This window comes from Etheostoma spectabile, chromosome 22 (genome assembly GCF_008692095.1).
Source record: "Etheostoma spectabile isolate EspeVRDwgs_2016 chromosome 22, UIUC_Espe_1.0, whole genome shotgun sequence".
Classification (NCBI taxonomy): Eukaryota; Metazoa; Chordata; class Actinopteri; order Perciformes; family Percidae; genus Etheostoma; species Etheostoma spectabile.
This window is the reverse complement of record NC_045754.1, coordinates 13,724,859-13,732,979: the sequence shown is the minus strand read 5'-3', so window position 1 is coordinate 13,732,979 and position 8,121 is coordinate 13,724,859. Positions and strand designations below refer to the sequence as shown.

Below are 8,121 nucleotides of genomic sequence, written 5' to 3'. Positions count from 1 at the left end.
ATGCACTCCTAAATCAATTCAGCTGTTATAAATGTAAAATTTCTCCTGCTGTGTATCTGCAACTAGTCTCTCCTGATTGAAATGTAGCTCAGTGTAAGTCCTATCAGGAAGACCTTACTTTTAATCAATGCTCTATCTAACTCGAATCAGCTTTTGGAGGCATTCACCTTCCTGCTAAACCAATCAGAATCGTACACAAATTTCAAGGGCCAATCACAGTCACAACCCTGCTTTAAAAAATAATTCTCCCCTTGCTATTCAGCTGTTGTTGCAGGCAAAGAGTGCAACCCTCCACCTCCGCTTCCACCTCTCGTCATCTACTCCAGCTGACCGGTCCAGAACCTCCTTCGGTTTGGTCTTCAGGCTCCATCGATGCCACCACTAGTGTCTAGAATCCATCGGGGGGGTCTGATGGTTCTCTACCCATATACATATATACAAAATATTTGTATAGCGATGGAGTCTAATTGCCAAAGACTTTGTACAGTTTTTTGAGTTGTACAATAAAACTTATTTGCATATCTGCAAAAATGTCTCTCCTGATTGAAATATGATTTAACAGGAGAAAGGAGGAGACATACTAAGTTACATACTGTACATGTAACTTTATGTATGGATCATTGTATGGTTTTAATGTTAAATTGTTAATAGATAGTATGGTTACATATAACAGTATGGCTCTTGGGTGAAAGTAAATTTCTTTTGCTAAACCATAACATTATTTTGACAAACCAACCAGATTTAATTGAGAAAGCACATCAGGCAACACTTCATCATCTGTATCATGTTCTTGTATGGTTTGTTTATTATGCAAATTGTTATTTCTTTCTAACTTATTTGTTACTGTTATGTAGTCAATTTCTTCAATAAATAGTTAATACAACTTTGTTTGTCTAGTTTATTATTGAACCCAGCCATCACACACCGCGCTGCCACATCCTGCGCTACCCACCACCAGTAAATTCTAAACCTGTGGGAAACACGATCAGTACATATCATGGTAGGGTAAATGTTGTAATAAAAATAGGCAAAACTATCAAATGATCAGTTCATAACTCAAGATCTACTGATCAGCTTTTGGCATACATTTTGCATGAAGATTGCATGAAGAAATGTTTTAATCAGTAAATCAAATTGAGGGTCAGTGCAATGAACTGTGTTCCACCTCTTTTTGCATGTTTTTTTTTTAATGGTTCAAATTCTAATCCTAAAGTAGGATTTTGAGTATGCGTTTTAAAGTTTTACTAAGAATTTTTTCAACAATTGGGCGACACCTGAAAGCTAGTCCAGGCAGCCAACTTGAGCTGCATTCTGCACACACATGTGACATGCCTTACTCCCCGAATCATTTACCAAACACACCCCCTCAATTTGGCAGTCTATTTAAGCTGCACATTTCCCTGTCTCTGCCTCACCAACATCCCAGCATCCACCTGCAGGCTCCGGCCGGGGGGAAGCAACTTTTTCATCTCTCGCCAATATCTCATGTAAGCCCATACTGTGATATGGTGATGAGGCCGGAGACTGGCCACCAAACACAATGTTCCGCTGTTATAATAAACAGTTCAAATGTGAGGTGGCATTCAACCAGTTTATGGGAGCTTCTGGTATTGACTTGGTTTCATTTGACTCTATGTTGATTCAGAAATATAGCTTAATGCAGCTTTAAACATCAGAACACATCCTTCCAGGTTTTGTCATTATGAGATGGACAAGCAGGCCAACACACCTCAATGCTCAAACCCCAGCACCAGACCATTACATTACATTGCAATATTACATTAATTATATAGTACTTTTATCACCTGCATATATCTGGATCAGTAGACACCATACGGCAACACAAAGGACTCAAAGTTGTCTTATCGTTTGTACTGAGAAGTCTTGATTGATGCTTTGCATCACATTGTATCTCTCCATTTGCTGCACAGTGTTGTTTTGGTTTAAATCAAAAGTGAGATTATAAATATTAACATCCAACCAGCAATATAAATAGAATGAGTAGACACAGCTATGAATAGCTTGATTTGATAAAAATGCTGCATAAAACTGTCTTGTTTTATGAAGGTAAGCTTGGTACAACTAGCTTAACACATGAAAACAATATTAACATTAGTTAGTTCTTACTGCAGAAAACACAACTACAGCTAAAAACATAACTTTGAAGTTGGGTAAAAAAAAGCCACAGAGGCATTTCTTTTGCAGATTGTGGATGTTAAATACTGGCTTTCCTGTTTTTAGGAACACATTGCAGGTTTGCAGCTCTCTGATATTATACTATGCAGAAATGCGTGTATGTGGTCCAGTCTTGTTTACTTGAAAGCATGATCACAATGATGTAGCCCTTGACTGTGGAAGCCCAGTCAGTGACATATACAGAAAGATAAGGAGACTGCAGGAAGACAGATGGTAGTAGAGAAATTCAGAGGTAAAATGAACCCTCAGGCCAAAGATTACATGACAAGGTAGGAGGTTGAGGCGGGTCAGATCGTTGGGGACAGGACTGCAGGGTAGTGATTAAGAAGAGACTGTCAGCAATATGGAAATGGGACAAGGATAAGGATGTTAAACTGTGCTGGTTGGGTGTCTGCAAGTAGGGCAAGAACAATGTAGAGGTAAAGATAAAGGGAGAATATCTGTACATGTGCAGTACATTACAAGGAAATAAAGACTCAGATACGAATTTGGAATCAAGTAAAACTAACTAAACCGGGACACTTTGCATGTGACCGTAGTGCTTGTGCACGCACATGCTTTTTAACGTGAACACGTGGCAGCCCAGGTCAGACATAGACACAGACAGATTACACACAATTTTGCCAACAGCACACGTAGGCCTACTGCTCACAACATAATAGGTTATCTCAGTTCATATTCATGAATATTCTTGGTAAGCCTATATATCTAAGACATAATTTGGAAAATGCACCCACTGAACTTGTGAAAAACTTTGTGAAAAGGTATTTTTCAATGCATGGCACTAAACAAATTATTTGGAACTGCTGCCACAGGCTTGAACTAAAGTTATGTTAACACTTTACGTTAAGGGCACATGAATTATGAATTCATGCATGAATTGATTCATGATTTGTGCATTACTTCGTTCATTTATTCCTTTAGGAATGAATTACCATTTTTACCAGTTCCTGGACTGGTAAGACGAGACAGATAAGAGGCATTGCAACAACGTTCACAAATATACGTTGTTATGCTGGCTACATTATGCATTATGCATGATGACTGACACACACATGCGCGTGCACGCACACACACACACACACACACACGCACGCACACGCACACACACAGTTAAAATCTGACTACGTCAGCTATGTAATTACTGACAACCGGGACAATTTCATAGTGGGTTGCGTAAACTAGGACATTTTAGCGTCCCAACGGGCTTTTGTTGGTACTCGGGACATGCAACTCAAAATTGTGACTAGTAAGTAAGTAAATAAGATGGATGGTAGCCTGTATCTTGTAGTCACAGCAGAAAGTGTGAAAGCGCAAATCGGACCTGTGCCTTCCTGAAATACGTCCTGAGGCTTGGTGATGAAAGGGCTACCAGCATTGAGCTAGTTGGCTAACTACTGCAGCTGGTAATCTAACTGCTCTCACGCTAGGAAGTGGGGACATGCTAGCGCTAGTTAGTCACAATATTTCCCTCAATTCCCTCTTCTAACTATTTTTATTCTAAGTTACTAGACCTGGCGTTTTATTTTGAGCATACTACCTAATTTCATTCAATAAGGAGTTACTGAAGAGAGAAAAAAGATCTCCAGTCCAATACACTGGCTAAGGTATTAAATGATGACACAGCTAATAAGATAAAAAACATTCTTTCATTTTGGACTCTCTTGCTCTTTGTTTCCTAAGAGGTCAGCACTGTCAAGACGGTTTTGCAGTTGGTACGGTGCAAAAACGGGTCACCAACGTTGAACTCAATGGAAAGACTTTGTGCAGATTTACTTTGGCCCTGTAAACAAATCCACTTACTGTGATTCCATTGGAATTAATGTTGTTTTTTAACACAGACTTTCACCATTTTAAATGCTGGTGCGAGCTGGCTTTAAGTCTGCCCACTTTGTTTTAGGTAATAGAAAAGATTTATCATATCTCACTCGTTTTGTCTATAAAACTCCATTAACTATTAAATGAACAACGCAAGAAAACCTGACATAAACGAACCATAATCTGCTATAACACTTAGCACATTCCCTCCGCCATTACATTGCTTTTACTCAATTACATTACAGCTTCTAATGTATGTGATTAAATTAGGAGACGAATGCAGCTACGGTCACTCGAGGCACCCCGTGAGACTTTGATTAGCTGAGTATGTTTCTCTTTTTTGGGAGGGACAATGTTTATCTCTAGTGGACGCTGAAATTAAGTTGATTAGATTTTTTCTGTGCCCCAGAATGACATCAAGATTGTGATTATTATATGACAAATTTACTCTTCATTTATTTTTAAAATCTGTAAATGATATCACATCACAGGTTTGATTTATCCTTCAGAACGTTTTAGTGGTGCAGTGCAAGCCATGTACCAGGAAAGGGAAATAACGCCTCCTCATCTCCCTCCCAAATTCCTAATGCAGACAGCGTTCTTTATTCTCTTAGCTCACACTCCATGAAATTGAAAGATAAATAATCAAATTGATTAGGAGTCGATCAATGAGTTCAAAAGTTGGCAGAGACAAGTTTACTTTGCTTTCCACACTGCCACTTTCTATTAAGCCCTGCTCCTGTGCTTTGAAGTGAAGAAGACATGGGAAAGGCATGTTGTCGGCAAGCACTGGCACACACACACACACACGTACATTCGCACACACACTTCCATACCGGATTTAATGAGGTAATAATGCCAGCTTAAGGCTTTCTTGGGAAAATCCATGTATAGATGAAGCAAAGCTGAATAAATTCGATCTGTTGTACTAACCCTTGCCGCCAAGGCTAACACACAGGCTTTTCTCTCGTCCCCTTAGTATTTGTAATCACTGGCCATCAGACATTGGAGAATTTAGATATATATATACATAAAGTCCAATCTAGTTATAGAGGGAGAGCAACTAACCAAAAAAAAAACTAAACCAAGAAGAGGGGCTTTGTTTTTCGGACAGACCTGCCCCCACTGCAAAAAAATTAAAGAGAAAACAATTATCTTCTATATCTATTATCTTCCTGCCTTTTACTTTAAAAACAGCAGATCAAGCCCACTTCAGGTCAGTTGCATAGCATGGTTGGAAGTCAACAGGTCCAACATTGATTTGCACTTGAGTACAAGCATTACTTTACAACAACAGTTTGAGTTGATTTTTAAATTAGCTGTAATTGAAAGCCTCATTAGTTTACCGAGATGTACATGAACGCAACATGAAGTCCTGCTAGAGCATTTATTGTTTGAAAAGAGCAGCTGCAGGCTACCAAAAAGCTAACATTACCCTGTGTCTTTAGCTGCATGCTACCTGCGGTAAGCTACGCTGTGTTTTTTTATTCGGACGCATGCAAGTAGATGGGAGTGGAGAGAGAAAAAATATACCGGGGGAAATATACTGGGGGAATCACTGTTTCTGCTTTTGAATTCAATCAATTTTCGATTTAAAACCAAAATCGTAACACCACTAGTATAGTCGTAGTGTTGTTCATAACAAAATATTAACCCCTAAACTGCCCACACTCTAAAAAAAAAAAAAGAAGAGGAATTTATTCAAGCTGGATTCCTGTAATTTGATGACAAGAAATGATATGTAACAGTAACAGAATAGTCACGGTATCACATGTTCGGTCAAGTGTTCAATTACAGAGTTCAGTTTCAGATCGAAAAGGAAGCCAACTAAGTAATCTAACCACATTCTATTAAAGGAAGCGTAAATGTACCAAGGAGCTAATTACACCCTGCATCCCTTACATCCTCTCCATCCATCCAAGTGTCTTCTTCAAACTGCTGCCAGTGCAGCTGCAATTCCCCATCAAGGTATTGAGATGTTAAAGTTTTGGCAGAAAAAAAAAAGTAAATTAAAAGCCATGCAGGTCAAACACAGCAATGACATGTAAGTCTATAAGAAGCTTAGGGTATTGTTAAAATGTTTACATGAAGGAGCTTTTCTTTTCTGAGAAGCTTTCCGCAAACATCTGCCCACATCAGGCCAGAAGGAACAACTAAGCCGCTGCTTGATGCACTCACATGTGTATACACACACACACATACACAAGCACGTTTGTTGCACAATCCACAACTACTCCTATAAATTTACGCCATGCCTGATATTTTTATTTCGACTTTATATCATGCTTTTGCACACCACCAGGGAACCTCTCCATCGACCCAGAGACAATACAAGCATTACATATAAACAATGGACATTTCACGGTTCCATACGCTACGGAAACAAACTTTGAAAATCAACGGGCTCCTGGGTTCATTTCACCAATCACCTTCTTTTTTGCCCTGTGCATCCCCATTACTGAAAAAAAACAAGAAAAAAACAGCCAGTGCCACAAAGCATATCTATGGATATGTATGCATGGCAACAGTTGCCTGGAGCTACCAAAGCTAAGAATAACTCGATTTTGGAGCATGGGCTACAGAAAAATCATTCACAAGAACCCCTTGCAGCTCCAGTTAATGAGTCTCTCCTCTCATGCTGTCAGTTCATTTTAATGAAATGCAGTCCTTTAATTTACATAATGATCCCTTCACAAAATTAATAACAATGATGCAGAGAATCAATCACTCCTAATTACAATACAATCTGAATGTTATTTGACTCTTTATCTTTTTGTAAATATTAATATTTATGCAGGAGGTGGCTTTGTTTAGGGTAGGGTACAGTTTAGGGTACAGCAAATAAAGGGCAGAGGAGAGCTTTGAACTGACACATTCAGTAATCATAAGATTACTAAAACTTGATTTCACACATCTCAAATTATTTGCAAGCAGCTCAGTGTAGGATGCGAGAATACATAAGCACACACGAGCCCAACCCTGGGCTTACGCATATGCACACACACAGCTGTCAAGAATTCACTGTGGCCCGCAGTCGGTAAATACTGCACACGACCATAGCAACGGCTAAATGCCACAGCACAAGTGGAGCACATGTTACCCACTGGGAACTCACACCCCAAATCCAACTAAATGTCAAACGAATATTCAAATAAAGTACTTCATAACTCCAGGGAAATTAAACAAACACCGGTGCAGGGCTCAATGCTTAATTTTTAACCCTAGGAGCACGTGTGCACCTAAGTTGAAAGATTTAGGAGTGCATAAAAAACTGCAAGGGGTGCAAGTGTACCAAATAATGTGTTTTTTGTTTAATAAAAGGAATACAAGGAGACATTTACAAGTGAAGTGAGTTAATTATTTGAATAATAAAAAAGTATACTGGGTTTTTAATTATTTCTGCATTAAATTTATTTCATTATTGTTTAATTATTTAAACTTTAAAGTGCTTTAAACTTTATTTGGCTCAAGGTTAATTTATTGTCATTGTACAACAAACGTCCCATTGAATCCAGACCCCTGGTTGTATACGGTATCCCGAAAGACCTCTAGAGAATTCAGTCCAGTCAGCTTTAGAGTGACTTACAAGGTAATGGCTATTACTGTGTACAGTGTAACTCATTTTTACAATAATAAAATTGTGTTATGAATATAAAACATGAAGTGTAATGTTTTCTATTGTTAAAAATACATTTTCTATTTTTTCAATAAAGTCAATGAAGTTGAGACGGTTTGGCATAAGTGTGAACCGCGGATTAATGAAATGAATAACCAGGACAGTTTCAAATGCAGTATTACTGCTACTTTTAAAAAAACAAGCCAACTTAAAGGGACTAAAAGGCACTAGCGTATTCACTGTATCCCCCAGAGTTGGATAAGTTCATACATACCCTTCTCGTATCCATGCATGTTGTAACTCTGTCTGATATTAGCCTAGCTTACCACAGATGCTGGAGGTAACCGGCTCCAACTGCTTTCGGCTTCTGAGAATATAGTTCAGTTTGTATACGCGTAGAATATGGCTTTATCTCATGTGACCTTGTTATTTGTACACGCTGTGACTGTACAAATCCCAACATGTAAATAGGAACATGTTGGCGTTATTTT

The 8,121-nt window shown here is 38.6% G+C and overlaps 1 protein-coding gene across 1 annotated transcript in view; it reads right to left on the bottom strand.

Moving 5' to 3' along the window:
- The window catches only part of kcnb2b (potassium voltage-gated channel subfamily B member 2b), a 90,254-nt gene that overhangs the window by 43,321 nt on the left and 38,812 nt on the right, over positions 1–8,121 (bottom strand). The gene's annotated exons all lie outside the window — the stretch shown is intronic.